The following is a 16,537-nucleotide window of genomic DNA, read 5'->3' on the forward strand; positions in this document are numbered from 1 at the left end:
TCTCTTCTTCCACAGAACAAACACAGATATATGTTCACAGTAGGGATGGTCAGGTTGATTCTGCAGGATCGTTTAATCAGTTCTCACAAGTTACAAATTTGCAACTGATTCCTTTACAAAACTATTAATAATAACATTGTATAAATACATAACATGTAGCTGCATGACTTCCCGATGTTTTCAGAACAGTTGTACAATGTTGTGCCAGTAAACACTTCTGCATCAAACTTATGAGAGTTTCATATATGCATGAGGAAAGGCAGAACGCAAATGTAATGTGCTGCGGTGCTACTTGTCTGACAAAAATACGGCAAGATGCCCCACTGTGACAAGAACGTGCCACACAGCAGCAACATGAGTAACTTCTTCAAACATTTAATTATGCATTTAACTAATAATATACTTTGCATGTTATTCATTGTCTCTATCTCTTTAAAATAAACCAAACCAGAATATTAATATGATATTGAAACTGTACAACTCTGCAATAGCTCGGAGGCATAAAAAATTCTGCTCCTCTCTCCTCAAATGGTCCCATTTCTCAGGTTGGGAAAACATGGATACTACATCTTGGAAACTCTATGTGGCCAACAAGTAACAGATACAACCCAATACCGTTACACGTGAGCAAAAAACTGACATCCAATATGTGAATTTTCAAAAAGTTACCACTGAAAAACATTTACTCTCATCCACCTACACATGCTATATCAACAGACAACAACTCTGCAAGTCATGTGACAACTTTTCCCTGATTTCCGCTGATACCCTGATTATTATAATTTTTTCATGGTTAGCTCCAATATTTTTACTTAATTGTTCTCATTTGCTTTTGTGATAAATAGGTTATTAATGGCCGATATGTGTCATGATTTTCTGATCTTTTTTTACATCATTATTTTGAAAAGCTACATTCCCATTTAAAAAATTAAGTAAAAGTGTAACAAGAAAAAAAGTCAGCATTGTTTTTCTAATAAGTATGAAAAAGTGGCTGTTTTGTTATGAGTGTGGAAACTGTGCCCACGTACGATATCTGCATGGGAAAAATGGCAAACACACTATAATTGTAATGGACGATGCGTGTTTGATAAGATCTGGGACCCTGTAATGAACAAGCAAATTGCCCTTTTTTTTTTTTTTACTGTATACACTTTTGGAAAGCTGCTCTTTAGTTAATTTCCTTTGGCCATGGCTTGGATGTTTTTTCCTGTTTTTTTTTTTCTTTCTCTGTTTGTTGTTGTCACATTTTTGCAGAGCACTGAAAATAATAAAAACATATATTACCAAAAAGTATCTGTAATTTTAAAAGTCTGCTATTACCCATCTTTAGTTCACAGAGCGTTGGTACAGTAGAGTAACTGTCTAGTTTATTTAGTGCTGGTTGGGCTTGAGTCACATTACATTATCTCTTTAGTAAGACTGATCATTTTAATCTCGAGTATAACTGGGTTTAGTCCCATATGGGCATATATAGTGTATGTAGCTGCTAGGGGTAAGTGAGTGGTCAGGGGCTGCAGGGGAGAGCAATGGGAAGACTAATGAAGAGGTTTAACACACACACACACACGGAGGCACAAAGACCCAAGACAATGAGCAAGTCTTTGGTCCTTTAAAAGCACCAGGGGCTCCAGGCGGCTCCAACCTCCTACACACACACACTGTACCGGCTCTTTCCTCTTTATTCATCTCTCCCTCTTTTCTGCTTTTCTTTTTCTCTCGCTGATTCTACATTTTTCCCCCCTCGTTCTTTTTCAACCCTTCCTCCCTCCCTTCCTCTCTTTATCTCTCTCTTACTCTACTAATTGCTGCTGATCCAGTGTTTTTTGTGTAGCCAGAGAAATATTTCAGCATGCTCTTCAGTGAACAATGGCGTGTCTCTCCTGCGAGCAGCGAAGGCTGGGAGACATGCCATGAATAACGCTGACTTTTCAATAGATAGCCTGTATGCTATTGAGGTCCTGTTAAATGCTGTGGGATCTGATCTTTACCTTGACCTGACACACTGTGTTTACTGATGTACTCTGGCCTTGTATGATTAATGCTACAGCGCGACATGTCTCTGCTGGCAGCAGAAGCATTAAAACCTTCCCCGTTATACAGAATGTTTCTCCAACTCTGACCTGTGAAGTCACAGTGGAGAGACTGAGTGAGAGACAGCACTAGCAGGCCGCTGCTGCGAAGAGGTTGAGAGCGGCATAAATCGCTGCCAGAGGTATTGCACAGTGTCAGGGTGACCTGTGACGGCTACCGAGTGTGTCGTGTTGTTGTCGTTCCCTGACCCGGACACAAGCCGATACCTACATTCCTGCAGCGGGCACAGCAGTGAGTGTACGTGGACTCGGCGCTCAGCTAGGGTTTCAGCACTCAGCAGCACCAATGATGCACCTTTAAAATAATCACCCGTGTCAGAGCGTTGTCTAGGGAGGGGCGTCCCTGGTGCTGGCTCCTTATTGCAAGTGGCAGGATCAGAGGCTATGTATCAAAATGGAAGTGATGCAATGTGACATCTGTCAGGGTGGATTGGAGAGCATTTATCTGCAAAAAAAGGAAAGCCCTGAACTGGAAAATGAAAGGCCAAGATGGTCCTTCCTTTTGCTGGAGGGAGAATATAAATTCTGAGGTTGGATGTGGGAGATGAGTCAAGGAAGAGAGGGGGGGGAGGGGTCGGACTGCACAAATTTCCCTGAATGCCGCCAGACCACATCTCATATACGCTCCTGTGTACAGCCATACACAACACACAGGACCACCCATGCATTTGCATTTGCCCCTTGCATTCTTCCCGCTGTAACTCCCGTCTGCGAGTAGATGATGGGGATCTGACAAGTTTTGAATTAATGCATGACCTTTATCAATTTCATATGAGCTGCACTCTGACGATCACTACGAACAGCCCACATGTGGCATGGCTTAAAATACGACAACGCATCCATCCTTCAGCTGAAAGATTTCTAACTGGCATGTCACCTCCAGCTGAATGGGATAATATTTATAAGACTCCAAGTGTAACAGGATCATTGGCCGCTATATATCACAATCCTGTATAATGTTGGTTCACAGTGAGCTACACAAAAAGCCTTACACACTTGAGTCATGTTCATTCTGCTGCAGTGGCAGAGTCACGTTGTCTAAGGGGTCAGGGGTAAAAATGGCATCACCCGGGTGCAGTGAGGCACCAGGATGCCAAAATCCTGATGCATTTATGGTGAAACGGTGCCAATCACTGGTTTAGACTGAAATAGTTTTATCACATGACTTAGGGTGCTTTCACACCTAAAGGTCTGGACCAAGATCCAAACCAAGGTCCACTTTTTTGAGACGCTGTTAACATTTGGTCCAGTTATTTTTGGTTTCATATTGCAAGCGGACTTAAGACCTTAACATGTCATACCTGTGATCTGTCATCATCACCTAGGTGGGCTGCATCTTCTTATATTTGATACTGACTGCTTTGTAGACAAGCATACGTTTGATGTTGGCATGTTTACAATTCGGTAGGTAGCCTGACTTCAGTGGCAGTTTATGAAGAGAGATGAATGAACAGATTCACATTGTTGTCACCATAATATTATTATGGCACTACTACCAGCAGCAGTAAAGTGATACAACAACTGATGTTATTATTGTTTTTTTCCAGTTGACCAGAAGTCTATTAAACATCCGGTCTCCTCCGGCCCCCATGCGCTCCCACAGCTCATTTTGTTTTGGTGCCTTGTTTTCCCTTCTTCCGGCTCTGATGATATCCTGTTGTCATTTCCTGTAGTTGGTCTGAAAGTCCAAACCATCCAAAAAATGTTTTCACGCTAGAGACAAACTGAGTCATGGTTGTGTTTGATCCAGACAGAGACCACCTCTTTTTGGCGGACCAAAGCCTGGCTCTTTGGTATGGACTGTGATCGGGGGGGGGTTTCACACCTGTAATTTTTATCTAGATGAAACTAAAAAGTCCAAATGTCCAGAAAAAATGAGGTAGGTGTGAAAACGCATTAGAAGTAGGACAACTGCCACACCTCTGTAATAAAAACACTGAAGGAACTTTTAACTATTTAACCATTTAGAGGCACATGGAGGCCAACTAATTTCCTAGCATGTATCTATATGTCATGATATCACATTTTCTCCATTGAAAGAGCACCCCAGAGGGCACTTCAACATGTTTTGCCCACTAAAACAGTACCCTCAAGGGCACTTGACCTCATTATGTCCACTGGACGAGCAGGTTGGAGGGTACTTTATCATGTTGTGCCCTGTGAAAAGGCAAGTAAGATGATACTCTCATATTTTTTCTACTGTAGGGGCATCTATGAGGCCACTTTTATGGCATTTTTTCGAACAGGAGGGCAACAGCCCCCTGTCCGCCTCCTGAGTCCACTGGTGGCCTGCTGGCTCTTTGCGTTACGTCTCAAAAAACCCACAGAAGAGTTGACTGCGATGTAAGAAAGATGTAACTTTATATGGCAGCATTTAGTAGGAGTTCCTCATCTGTGGCTGAGAGAGAGCCGGAGTTCATGTTCTGCAATGTGAGTGTGCTTTGAAAACAAGCTAACAACGCATGAAAACAGATCATCGAGAAGATCTGTTCCAGCGTCTAGGATTCTGCTGTGGCTGCCTCTGAAGTAAAATGCTACCTTGGGAATTCAGGTGTTGTGTTCATCGGCAATTGAAACATTATCTCATTTATCTACAACACTGCAGCACAGGCAAACAGACACAAAGAGAGTGCAAACCACCTACAGCCATTTACACATGTATCTGAAGGGGGAGGAAAAAAGGAGCTAAAGAGGGAGAAAGGGAGGGAGAGAATTTTTTTTTTACCCAAAACTGGGTCCTTTCACATCCTGACAGAGGATTACACATGACAGATCCTCCACCATAACTATATACAAAATAGACACAAAACAAATTGCATGTCCCACTGTTAACTCATCTCATAATTACAATGAATTGACTTTTTCTTCAGGACAGTTATTCTTTAGACTGGTGCTGTCTAATGTGTGCTTTTCTGAACACAATAGAAAAAGATGTGGAGTCTCACTGACACGTGCACGCACACACAAAGTAGTGCTTCACCATCTCACATTTAACAAATCTCTCAGCTTTCACTATTTTATATCTTATTTATATTATGTTGCTGCAAACAAGAGTCTACACAGGAGGCTTTTCAGTGGCATGTGTCATGCATCATGATGGAACTTATATGCTCCAATTTCAATCAGTCCAGCTGTCTACACAGACCACATAATGGCTTGTGTTTTACTTGCACTTGTAGTTTATGCTTCTATTAGTCTAGTCTATTTTCTTCCATTTTACATGCGTAGCTACAGTGACCTATACTCAATACTGTGCCTGAATGCACCGTGTGTAGACACACACTGCTAGCTAATGTTGTCAAACCCCTGAGGAGCACCAGGCTTTAAAGCCAATTTGACATAATGGCCAAACTGTATAATGACAATGTCATGTGATTCACTGCAACCCAAAAATACTTCTTTCCATAAGGTTAAATTGTTAAAGAAGTGGTTGTAAAACGGTGGAAACATTTTTTGATCATCAAAAACCCCTGTGAAATGACTCGTTTTTATGTCAGGATGATCCATTTGGTACAATAAGTCTAGAAGAGCCACACAATAAAATAATTTTATCTCCATTCAAGTTAGTGGAGAGCTTAACTGGACGTTAGCAACTCGGCTTACCAAAGTTTCTACTGCACTTGCTCTAGTGGCCCCACAATGGGAGGATCCGACATGGAGGTGGGCTTCATGTACCACTGAGCAGCTCTGACAGAAATGAAGGAGGCTGCGCCTCCAATTCTGTATCCAGTTCTCCTTAATACATCCATGGGTGCTGTAGTTACTGCTAACTGCTATCACTAGCCTAGTGGCCACTGCCACATTACATGCCACAACACACCACCATGATCCTACTTAATAATAATAATCCTATTATTCTACTGAAATGCAAAGCTGAGTGTATATGATATTCACTCATTATGGTTCCCTCACCTGCCTGTCTGTTAAAACAGATTCTGAAATCCTGATCTTTATCCTGATTCTTTTGTTCCAAGGACTGCAACCTTAGATCATTTCTGCAGAATCATGGACTTTTCTGAGCTCAGCTGAATTCAGACTTTAAGAGCATACATATCTATATCTCATCAATGCAGTACAGTACATGCAGCACAATATCTCTCTATTCAGTGACATATTCCATATGTATGGGAACTGAACCTAAGTGGGCAAATAAATCTCCTCACTCAGAGATCTAAAGCTACATATATAATACTTCATTTTGTGCAGGTCTTTCTATCATACATAAAAAGTAGTTCCTAGAGGAAACCGCTCACAACAAGGTCTGCGGATTATCTTGAGCAACCTGGTCATGATTTCTGGGAAGAGACATGGCTTTTGAGTTTTTCAAATGTGTCTTCAGCACTTTGAGCACCACAGCTGAATGCTATTTAGTTCCATTATATTTAAAAGAAGGCAGACTACAGCTGATATCTCTAAATTTGGCCACTAACACCAAAACAGACTAGATAGATAAGTAGCACTACAGGCCAGAGCAAAAATAAGTATTTTTGATTTTGGGGTGAACTGTCCCTTTAAGCTAATTTCAGCTGTGTTTTACATAATTAAAAGCAAGTTACGACAGGAATGTTTCTGACTGAATCATGTTTTTAGCTCAGTGAACTGAACTGTCAGTCACACACAACCCTGAAACGTTCAGTAAAGCTGAGAGGTTAAAACATGATTAGCAGAAAATGCAGCTCTGGATGGAGCTCCTTTCTTTTCTGCAGCCTTCAGAAACGGCTGAATCATCTTTCTGTTACAGCTACTCACCTGTGGTAAATGGCATCCACTGTATAGATGAATACCAAATAAGACAAGAAATTATGAGCTGTTTTTTCTTGCTTACATCACAACAACAGAGCCTATTCAACACGAATGCAATCCTAAATTAGAGCGACTCTCTGCTGTATAGTGTTTACAGTGAAATGCCATCACCTAAACAATTCAGGGCTCTAATAACCAGCAGCAAGTTAACTGTGAGAACTGTGTAGCATGCTGGCATTAAGATGCATTTACAGCTCACTGTGGCAGAGTACTGTATGCAACTTCATTGTGACACACACCACTGCCATCCTGAAATTCACCCCCCATCATGTTTAATTTACTCGGGGTTACTAAACAGATGCTTGTTTGGAATAAATGCATTGGAAATTAAACTCCAGAATAATGAAATGGCAGTGTGCTGCCGGGTTATACATACTGAAGATTACTGTGTCCATTTGGACCCTTTCAAATCAATATGAGCTTTTCGGTATGAGCGCTCTGGCCTCATGTGAAGTCTTTGAGTCACTGCGCAAAAAGCAAATTATATCAGTTATATTTTCTATCTCAGTTCTTCATGCTGTAGTCTGACCATTACAAGTAATACCACTGTAATTCCTTCCCAATAAATGTGCTCTAAATCTCTGCAAAATACCTTCTTCTGTTGCATAATGTTTATTTCCGCTGGAAGTTTAAAGGATCTCCTGTCTGTTCAGCACACTGTATGTACTTTCTGCAGCACAGTGCAGTATCCAGGAGACTTTTTACTGTATGCTCCGTGATTACACTGCAGACTGCTGAGGATTTTGACAGTGAAATGAGACTTATTGAATAGCAATGGGGCAGAGTAAGAGTTTTTGGAGCAACAAGAGAGAGAAAGAAAAGGAGAGCTGGGGGAAGCAGAGACGTACAGAAAAGAGGGAGGAGAGAGTGAGAACGACGTGCCCGTACTGTAAGATGATGTGCATACAGTCCTGCAGTCCTTGATAAGACAGGATGGATGAAAGGGGTGCACCATACAGCCTCAGAAATAAAGGTGCAAATAGAACCATAAAGGGTTCTTTGGCTCGTTCTCAAAGGAGAACGTTTTAGGTTCCTGGTAGAACCTTTTGTAAAGGTTCCACTACCTGAAACCCAACATGAGGGGTTTTATCTAGAAGCAACTGTGACAGGTTTCACCCAGAATCCCCTATAAGAGTACCCTTATATCGTGTAATAGTTCCACCCAGAACCCTCAGAGGTTTCTATTCAGAACCTTTCTACCTTCTAAAGGTGCTTACAACAACCCATCCAGGGGGTCCTACCAAGAATCCCTTTATATCCCAATGGTTTCATCTAAACCATCCCAGGGGGTTCTATAGACAACCTTTTTTGTATTCTAAGGGTTTTATATAGAACCCACCCGAGGGGCTCCATTGCAAACATTTTTTATATTCAAACAGTTTTGTCTAGAATGCACCCAGGGGGTTCCACTGGCAACATTTTGTATATTCCAAGGGTTTTAGCAAACCCTGCCCTTGGAAAGTTGAATCAAGTGGCCTTTAGTATTCCAAGAACGTTATCTAGAACCCACACAGGAGGTTCTACCGAGAATCCTTTCATATTGCAAGGGTTTTACCTATAAATCCACCTATCTGGTTCTACCAAGACCTATTTTATATTTCAAGGGTTTTTATCTTAGAAGGCTTTTATGTTGTGGTACAAAGAACCCATCACGAAAGAGTTGAAGAACTCTTTCTTTCAAAGGTGGTTCTTTAGATGAAAATCGTTCTTTATAGAACTTTTAGTCTTACAAAGAACCTTTTTGGAACCCTTACTGCAAATACAGGCTTCTTTAGAAGTAAATTGTTCTGGGTAGAAACTCAGCCTTTCTGGAAGAACCCTTTTGGAACCATTATTTCTAAGAGTGTGGGAGTTGGTAAATCATTGTCAGAGGTGGGAAGGATGAGGAGAGGGAAGGGTGGGAGGAGACTGAGAGAGGGGGGAGGGATGGGAATGAAGGGGTTGATGCGAGGAAGGAAAGCATACCAACTGCCTTAGGTGCTCTCTGGTTTTCAAATTTCCCTTCTCTGTCTGTCTCTTTCTCAATCGCTGCAAAAGCAAGGGAGTGGGGATGGAAGGAGATATTGTGACAGAGGGAGAGAGCGCGCTATAGAGAAAAAGCACTTGTCAGAAGGATGGGGAGGTTGCTATGACAACTACTTATACAGCGGGCTGTCAGTCATGTTTCATTGGAGTTTGGAGAGGAGGAGAGGAATGAAGGGAGGAGAGGAGTTAGGGAAGGAGGGGTTGGAAAAGGGTCATTTCTCCATCTGTCTGCCAAGCCAGAGTGTAAATTTGACTGTCAGGCTCGGAGATAAGGACAAATTATGAACAATATTAGCTAGCCGATAAAAGGGAACAATAATGAATGGATAAATATATTAAAACCAAATGAGATAGCATCCAGGCAGAAACAGAGGCCCTGAGAAGCCATCCAGGTTTTCTCATTTGGAGGGGAAGATAAGAGCTGGAGACAGGCTGTGAGGACGGGAAGGATCCAGCATATTAGAGCTAGCTACTGTAGCGTACTTCCTTGTCAAAAGAAAAGAAAGAGAGAATCAAAATCACTTTGTAGCCGGAATACCAAACACTGAGGCTTCCTCTGCCTCCTTCACGAGCCTATTATACTTCTCCAATGAGCAGGATGCCACACAATAACAGTGTCAGCATGTGTTCAAGCATAAAAAACACAGACAGAATGGAATGAAATTAATTAACCCTAAGAGATCACAGTGCTTAGCCAGTGGAATTTAATCCAATTTATTACATATAGTGTTCTAACTAGGGTTGTGTTTGCATTAATGAGATGGTGAGCGTGGATGTGTGTACAGTACGTGCGTGTGCCTGTACAGTACTACAGGCATCCATCCTGTCTCGCGTACAGTATGGGATCAGCGGTAGGAGTGGCAGTCTGAGGTTTGGCACATCCTCAGGGTGAGAAAACACTGCCAAATTAACTCCTGAATAATGAGCCTTTTATGTGCCGCCGCGTTATCACCAGCGAGAGGACAGGCCACGCATTTTGTCATAACGCTGGAGCCACTTCAGACAGAACCCAGTTAGTATTGTAGGCTCCACCAGCACACCTTCAGCTTGGAAAGGAATGTGGGTTGATAGAATAGTTTGTTTACCAATTTCTAAAGTAAATTAGCGCTCCTGTGTGTATGCGCTGTATTTGCAGCTGTCTTTTGAAGTTTGCATGCTAACTCACAGAGTTGACAGCACAAACTGTAAGGCCTACCATGAACTGGCCCTAATGAGGGAGCTTATTAGTGCTGTTTCCCCACACAACTTCCAAGATGTTGCTTGGAAACGGCATTGCAAAGAAAACAATACTGTAGTTTTCAACAAAAAGGCATCAAACCCAGCGCTCCCTGTTGTGCAATTTCAGCACCAAAGCAATGCAATATGGACTTCTATTGAAACATATATGACTGAGTAAAGAATGGAAAGGAGAATTGCAGAGACTGAACCTATATTTAATTATATATGAATGTTAAACATACAGTGGAAACCTCTTATATATGTCTGGGTCAAAGTGATCACTTGAATAATATGATTATCCTAACTGCTTTGTTTTCTTTTTGTCTGTTTCTCTTGTAGATTACCATCTAATTGACATTTGTCATAGAACGGACAGCTTTACTATTAATTTAGGTTATTGACTGTTTGATAATACAGTACAGTTGTTTTAAACACTCAAATTACTGTGCTGTGTATACTTCTAGTAAGGGATAATGTACAGTGAACAGGCCTTGAATTTCTCTGAAGGGGTTTATTTGGCAATAATATCCTGCTTTTTGCAAAAAATCAATAATTTGACACAAAATATTATTTTTTTTTTTCTATGATTAAAACAGTCCTGAGAATGCTCTAATCAATTACTGTGTAATAAATACACTATAATACAGTAAAGTACTGTATATAAAATGTAGCTTACTGTAGTTTTGCTGTCTCCTCTTATGGGATCACTTTTGGCAGTCTGTCATAAGTTTTGAAGGGGCTATGTTTCTCACTCAGAGAAAATTACTTTTTCCCATCATAATTTCAATGGGCTCAAAGCAGCAGCCTCTGTTCACTAACTGGAAGCAGATGGGTTACTGTGAGGTAAAGTATTATGGGAGTAAAGTGAAAATAAATAGAATTATTGTAAATTTGAAACATTTTTTCCATATGTTTTCATGTATAGATATGCCTAAAATAGCACTATGTGACTACTTTAAGCAAATTATTTGTATAGGGACGATTGTATCCGAAGCTTTTTGATCCATATAAGCGATTGATAGCTGTAAGTGTGAGCAGTATCAGCCAGGGGTTTCCAAACTCTGAAACACCCCACTCTGAGTTTACTGACTTAGTTTCCCTCAATTCCCGGGTGTCTATGGGATCACAATTGTGTTATTTGATCACAGACACTCAACAATTGCGATGAGACAGCCTAATATTGCTGTTATATATAACTTCAGACAAGACCAAATAAATTAAAAAAAGGCCTGTCCAAATGGGAAAAGCAGTATAATACTGTATCCCTAAAGAACTCTTCTGCCAAATGACACACATTGTGGTTTTTCTATGTGATCTAATTTTGATAACTAATGGAAGTCTTTGACTTCCATTCACTGAGCCTCCACTGAAACTGTTCAGAGCCCACCTCCCACTTTGAAAACCTCTGCTATGAGCGGTTTCCACTGCACTATATTTCATTGTGATGCTTGCCTGTGTTGCCTGTAAAGTCCACAGCCATGTTCTGCATATATTCAGTCTATAATTCACACGTGTTCCCTTTAGCAGCGGCTACAGGAACCTGCCTCTCTAACACTTGCAGCACCTGCAGTGACACTGGCTTGATTTCATGTCATAGTTTCATCATTTTGGTGTCAAGGCTGCTCATTGGCAGCTCGGTTGCAACCCATAAAAGCCATCAGTAAAAACGCCATTGAGCACTGTGTGCAGGGCTTTGATAGCCATGCTACAGAAACAGTGCATCCTTCACTAAGCACCCCTCTGGGATGGATTAGGCCTCACATATATGTATGTACACATAACCGCACTCACACAAGGTTGCTCATATATGCATGCACACTGTAAACATGTGGGGAGCTACACACAAAGTAATCATAAAATTATATACACACACGCTTTCACACACAGGCTGCCACAGAGAAATAGAACAGTTTGCAAATAGAAGTAGCTATATCAACAGGCATACACAAAGAAACATATACAGTACATACAGTACATGCTGTATATACAGACTTACAGTATCAAGAGGCATATAAAACATTTCTACAAACAAACATCGCTGTAGTAGTGAGTGGGAGGTTGCGGTTGGTAACTGTTGCATCACAAGCCCTATAGCGTATTAGTCGGGCCAAAGAGCTCAAGATCAAACTATAATGTGTTACCGAATAGCAGCCTCGCGGGAAGTGAGCTCCTGCATTCTAACTGTACACATTTCCTCCACGCACGCACACCGACCGAGTCGATTCCATCTCAGGGGGGATTTGGAGACCAGTGATCATGAATTCTCTCTGTGCCGCTGGCAGAAAGGATGATGGATATTATATATGACACCTAAAAGACTCGCCCACACATCTGTGCGCACACTCATGTTCGTACGTGCATATAAATACACAAAACGCACATACAACAGCACACACAGGACCTCCTGTACGTCACGCCAATATTCTCCAAAGAGTAGCGCAGATTTTATGCATCAGTGCGGTCTAATGGCTGCTCTGTTCTTATGCAGCTGGCTGGGGGATTTCAGCTGCATCTTGGCCCTGCTGGAAGCCTTGAACGTACAATTACAGTCTTCTGACTTGGTTCCCCCGTCCCTAAATGCTCCACATAAAACCTCCAAGGTGTGTAAGTGTAACGGTTGGCGACGTGCGTGTGTGTTCTGTGAGCTCCAGTCATTTCTCTCTCTTTTTCTTTACAGTTTCAGTCAGCTCGTAAGACCGGCTGACAGCTTCCACCCCCCACCATCTCAGAACAGAGCAGCTGAAAGTAGAAGAATAGAAGGAGAAATTGCTTAAAATATTTTATCTCCACCATATACGTCTCAGCAAATTTACACTCAATATGATAACAAATGTGAAATATTACTCACAGCCTTGTGTCGAATTCAGTGCATTACGGCTGCAGTCATAAATCCTGAAACTGCTGTGCAACGTGTATACGTAGCTACTGTATATAAACATTTACAATATGGCAGGGCTATTTATATTGTCTCCCTTCATAATGCCATCTGAAGGGCATTTTGGCATCCGTTATGATATGGATTTTTCTCTCCCCCATTTTCCTCTATCCCATTTATTGCCATTCTTCTTTCCCGTCCAGATTGTGTTTCTATACAGTAGAATGGGCCTTTTACCTTTGGCAGTATTTAACACAGCGCTAGCCTGTTTCTTAATTATTTTCTCATCGCTCCACTGACACTGATTCATGAGGGTAATGTTGGACACACCCCCTCGGCCAGCCCCCTCAACCAACCCCCACCTCCCTTCTCTACAAGCGCAGTTCCTCTCTCTTTCCTTCCATTTCCTCACAGCGGAGTTGCTCTTTCTCAGATCACCTCTCTGACACATTTCTTCTCTCTTTGTCTGATTCCACATTTTTGTCCCTCTCCTTCTGCCTTACTATCTCCATCTCTCTTCTGTCTCTCATATTACCTTGTGATTATCTTGGGTGGCTAATGAGTTACCTTCATGGTAACTCATTAGCCGTCATGGTTGCTCTCAAGTAATTACCTTTTTTTCCTCATATAGAAGCACAAAATTGAGTACAGCAAGAGACAACAAACTTCATTATACTCTGAGCCAAACTGGCTGCCATGTGATATCCTGCCCTTTTGATCTTATTGTGTTAAATACCAATATCCTCTCACCTCCTCACCTCTGTACAAGCGCAATATTTTCAAATATAAACCCATGCTGGAATAAAAACCTCTATCTGAGAAAAGACAATGGAAAAGTTGTCAGTCTGACAAAGCAGCAATGGGAAGAAAAATGTAAGATAAGACCTAAAGATTATAGTATTAGTGCTGTAAGTACTTAGTTTGGGTAATATTCACGTTTGAAATGATACCAGCACATTTACCAGTACCTGGAATTCGATTCTGGTACCCGGTCGTAGCTTTTTTTCAGTACTTTACTCTTTTTGTAATGATAAAAATGTAATTTCAGTAAAAAATGATTTACACTTACATTATTGTTTTTTAGAACATTTTACACACCACATGAACCAATTAAATGCTGTTGTGAACAAGTCAGTGATTGTGATTGCTATTGTTGTCACTACCCCAGTACTTGTATACTTTCGCATTTTCACATCAAAATGGCAATTGGCTTCATTAAATTTTCGAGGTTTAAGTCAAACTCAGAGTTTTATGGTTTGCAATAAACTAAAACAGGTTTTGCCGACATATAATCTCTTGTTGAGATAACTTACTTTTCTCCCATAGATAAACTTGAATCCTTGATTTAAAAAAAATCTGTATTTCAAAAAATATTCACGGTGAACTGTGAATCTGATTGGTCATTATTTTGGTGCTTGGAAATTATTAAGTATTATTTACCTTCACTTTATGTATTAACTCAACAATTTTTGAAATGATTTTTTTTGTGGAAAAAAAAAAAAATAATCTCAAAAAAAAAAAAAACATGCTGGCATGCTGGTAAGGCATTTGGGACGCAGCCAGTGGCTGAGTTTTGGCTAAGGCTAGTAAAAATGCTAAGCAGTCACCAGCCAGGTCAGTGAAAAACAGCCCAGTTATCTCCAACAACAACTCATCCAACGAGCTAATTAATCACTTGGAGTTGACCATGAATTTTCATCATCTATGGAAGTTTAAACTTGGCTGGTGGCTGCAGGCGTGCTAAGGTTAGCTGCTGCAGCTGCAGGAGACTTGATGTTCAGGCTATCAAAAACGATACACTAGAGGTTTTAGATTTTTTTGTTTTTGAGCGGGTGATTCCTCAAGTTAGACGTAATGGTCATGCCAGCTTTGCTTTTCACATTACAATTATTGCAGAGAGTGTTGTCATCGTGTAGTTGAATCTTTCAGCTCAGTACCTGATCACTGTGACTTCAACAAGCTGTAGGGGTAACATTGCTCTCTCTTCTTCTCTCTATACACTCTATTACTCTCTCAGGGACCAAAATTTGGCACAGATCGATTAAATGTGAATTGGTACTCACCAGTAAAGACATAATTCAGTTGGTTGCTTATACCGAGTGTGGTACTCAACCATAATTACCAGACTAGTGATACGGGGTCACAACTGCAGACCCTGGTTAATTTGTGGATGTAGCAGGCCAGGTCATAAAAATTACATTCTGATTAATGGCACATGGGTCGCACGTGGGAAATATGATGCGTCTCCCAAGTAAGAGAGACTCGTGTGCATCTACGTATCAGTCACAGGAGTTTAACTTCTTTGATTATTTACTTCTGTTTCTGCTGATTTCTGTTTCAGCATCTCTAATCATTTATAAATCCTTAAAGAAAAGACTCAAACATAAATACCATACAAAATAAAGAAAGCAACTGGAAAGCTCACACTGCTCAACACAATATAAAAGGTAATATAACCAACAGGGACTGATAGAGGGGTGGGTGCAGGTCTCTACATCAGAGAAAATAATATATCCAAGTTGGTGCCCAATGGATAATTTATGCCTACATCCAGATTCGGATAAGCTCATCTGTGCATCGCTACTGCAGACAGTGAAACAGAAATACAGTATACATGTGGCTACAAAGAACAACAGTAACAATAGTAAAGAGAAGTGCAGAAGGGAAAGATGAGGAAATGTGTAAAAGCTGCATGAGCACGAGAGAGAGAGAAATGAAAGGGAGGAGGCTTAGGAGATGGAGAGTGAGGGGCCATGCCCAACTCCAGCTCAAGAGAGAGTGAGGATGTACCAGAATATGGGCTATCTCTCTGAAGCTTTGTCTGCCAGAGCAACTGAGCTGGCAGATGACTTTGCTGCACATGGACAAAAGAGGCTTACAGGCCACCCTGCATGTCAGCTTTCCCCCGGCCTGAAGGGTGAGAGCTGTAGGGGAATATAGGGTGAGCTGTAGCACTCACCTGCCGAGACCTACAGAGACCTTGCTGAAAGTGGATTCAGATTTGCTCTATACATGTGACATCAGCCAGCAGCTTCGCTTTGCATACACTCCAGCTCAGTGCGGAGCATCTCTTTACTCTGAAAAAACTGCAGTGTTAACAGTTATGAGATGGGGAATTGCTGTATGAGGTAAAGTTGCAAATACATAAATAAATACATAAGCCCTAAAGCATGTCACTGGTGTACTTTTATATTTCACCACTTCCATATTATTAGTTGGAGCTGATTCTTGATAGGAGGCGAGATGCTAAACTTGGAGCTTTTCCGCTCTCTGTGCTGTCGTGTGCTTTTTGTATGCATGGCCTCTGTAGTGCTGATGTGACGGCAGGGGGAGAGCCTAACCCTGTCAGTCACACTGACAGCCAAGCTGTCTTATCTGCTCTCCATTGGTGATGGTGCACTTTAATTAGGCTAGAAGGTCAATCAGCACTTTTTAGAAGATGTGATTCCACTGAAAGCATTTCATAATCTGGGACAGCCATAGTGTTTGGGGGCCTGAGGCAGACATGCGCACAGGGCTCCCAGAC

General features: G+C 41.3%; 1 protein-coding gene across 7 annotated transcripts in view; it reads right to left on the reverse strand.

The window, feature by feature from the left end:
- celf5a (cugbp, Elav-like family member 5a) overlaps positions 1-16,537 on the reverse strand; it is a 270,790-nt gene that overhangs the window by 51,871 nt on the left and 202,382 nt on the right. The gene's annotated exons all lie outside the window — the stretch shown is intronic.

Source organism: Lutjanus erythropterus, chromosome 7 (assembly GCF_056507025.1).
Source record: "Lutjanus erythropterus isolate fLutEry1 chromosome 7, fLutEry1.hap2, whole genome shotgun sequence".
Lineage (NCBI taxonomy): Eukaryota > Metazoa > Chordata > Actinopteri > Lutjaniformes > Lutjanidae > Lutjanus > Lutjanus erythropterus.